Source organism: Lutra lutra, chromosome 3 (assembly GCF_902655055.1).
Source record: "Lutra lutra chromosome 3, mLutLut1.2, whole genome shotgun sequence".
Classification (NCBI taxonomy): domain Eukaryota; kingdom Metazoa; phylum Chordata; class Mammalia; order Carnivora; family Mustelidae; genus Lutra; species Lutra lutra.
This window is the reverse complement of record NC_062280.1, coordinates 178,895,108-178,897,699: the sequence shown is the minus strand read 5'-3', so window position 1 is coordinate 178,897,699 and position 2,592 is coordinate 178,895,108. Positions and strand designations below refer to the sequence as shown.

Sequence of the window (2,592 nt, the reverse complement as noted above, 5' to 3'; positions counted from 1 at the left end):
GAAGATCTGTCATAGGGAAGTAAAAGGGAGGAGCATCAGTGAATCTTATCTAAATCTTACGGTGAAGGATGGCTCCTCCCAGTAAGCTGTTTCCAGAACACTGAAAGGTGAGGGATTTTCCTTAACTGTTGGTGTTTTCCAGAATCACAGGGTTCAGATAAAATTCAGTGTTAGTAGCCACAGTGATATAGACCCAAGAGCCAAAATGAAAAAAGTAAAGCTGCCTTTGGAAACAACCAGTCTACCACAGAAGAGAAATATGTTAATAACTCCTATAATTAAATAAACGTTTTAAGAGAGGTATGGAAAACATAAAATATGTGTCTATAAAAGATTGTACATGGTTTTCATCTGCACTGTTAAATATTTTTTAAGAGTTGTTAATAAAGTGAAGCTATTAAAAATGCATCGCTCAGGCTTTTGGGAGCCACAGGTGTAGAAGCCAGGGCTACACCTCAAACTGGCTGGGTTTCTGAAACTGGCGGGATGACTGTGGCATTGGCACACAGTGAAGTAAACCCCAACACTCAGGTGGCAAATCGCCAGGGCATCTAGCAGGCTTACAACCTCTCGGCGGGACTGCCACATGTGGCTCTGCTCAGCTTCTCCTTCTTCAGCACTTCTGTGGTCTTGACTCTGACCCACATCATCACACCTGTCTGTGCATGTCTTCTTCCATATGGTGAAATGGACACCCTTGGAGACTCCTGATAAAGGAATGGCTCTGCTACTGACACGTTGAGAACAGATGGACTATGGATTCCAGTTCACCTCTTCCCGCAGTTCTCAGCATCTTTCCTATTGTACTCTGCCTCCCAGCCAGCTTCTACACCTTGCAATCTGCTGCTCCCGTCCTCATCAACACACTTCATGGATCAGCCTTCTGCTGCCTAAGTTGTCCCAACTCTATAGGGTTTGTCCCTTTGGCATCAACAAGTACTGAGGGATAGGGCTGGGAAAGAATCTGAAACAAAACACTGTAACATTCTTCGCTTCTCCATGCTGCCTTCTGTATGTTGAAAGCCTGAGAACTAAGCTTTTCTACACCCCCTAGAAGACAACAAGTTGGAAAGTGAAGCTCCCTGGACAAGCCCTGTTAGGAATAGGGTTCTTTGAATCAGGAAAGGCAGGTGGAATAAGGACGAAGTCTCTCTCCTCCACAGCAGGAAGCCATGTTTGGGAAGCAGATTTGGTGATTTAGTTTTTCCAGGTCTTCTGCCCCGCTACCCTCCATCTCTGTCTTGCTGTGTATCTTCCCTATAATAAAAATGATTTTTTTTTTCAGGAAAAAAAAAATGTGTAGCTCACAAGAAAGGCAAATAGAAAGAACCTTCTAGGCAAGGGACATAGCATGTGCTTAGGAGAGGACAGGGCTAATTTCAGCATGCTAAGATCATACTGGAAGAACTAAGAGACATAGTTAAGAAAAAGGGCAGAAGCCAGATCAGAAGATCTTGACAAATTATTCCTACAGTCTATAAAGAAACATTGTGTGTCCATTCCTCCACATTTTCGTCAACTTAGCCACTTTGCTGCTTATAAACTTAGCTGGAATTTTGCTTCTCTTTTCTTTTTGCTCCATAGTCTGAGGAGGTAAGGACATTTTTACGATTTAGTATATAATACTGAAATGTAACTTGGTAAAACACATTTGCAGAAGGTTTGGGTAACATTAGCAAAATATGGCATTTTTACCTTGATTTCACTTGACCCTGAGTTTCTAGAGGAATATTTAAGTGTTTCAAATAAATTTCCATAAATAGTGGAATAAGGTTAATGTGACTTAGAATAAGTTCATAATTTGTCCTTTTATATTCTTAGCATATAGGTGAGGTCACTTCACTTCTAAGGAGGAAAATTGGTCAGGTTTCAAGAAATTAAATTAGTGCTAGTAAAATCTCAGTGCCAAAATAAAAATGTGCATGCCCCTGGGTTTTGTCCATGGGTAAGATAACATTTCACTAATTTTTTCCTATGACTTTTGGGCATTTTATCTCACCAACAAAGATTTAAGATGGACTTCCTTGCCAATTCCACTCACCCACCCTACAACTAATTTTTTCCTAACATTTGTTCAAACAGTCTTCCAATGATTCTTTCCTAACCCCTCTACCCCATTTTAGTTTTTCCATACTTTAACATTTCTTGTTGGAAGGACTTATTTTCCTTTTTAGTGGTGCTGTTTATGAGCTATAACAATGATTCTGAAACTTTAATGTAAGAATCTGTTAGAGAACTAATTTAAATGCAAATTCTTAAACATATCAAAAAAGATTCTAAATCAGTAAGTTTAGTAGTCTTAGGCCAAAGAATGCCTGTGTTTAATAATCATTGCAGATAATTGGAACAGTGATTTTCCACAGAATGTTTAGAGAATAATTGCATGATGAAGCAGAAATGGGCTGAAAATCAGCCTAATTAGCTCTAGATATTTTATTACTAGAATTTGAGTTTCAAAACTTAGCAGGTAATAGAGTTTCATATTGCTTATATTTAAAAAAATATATGTATTCTGTATATGGTGTCCATGTAGGGTGTTATGTTTAAGGAAGAATTTGACTAATCTTGTTTTTCTAGTCAAATACCATCATA

The 2,592-nt window shown here is 38.7% G+C and overlaps 1 pseudogene; it reads left to right on the top strand.

Moving 5' to 3' along the window:
• The first annotated feature begins 486 nt into the window (after nucleotides 1-486).
• LOC125096151 (ORM1-like protein 2) lies at nucleotides 487-943 on the top strand (annotated as a pseudogene).
• Nucleotides 944-2,592: the final 1,649 nt, after the last annotated feature.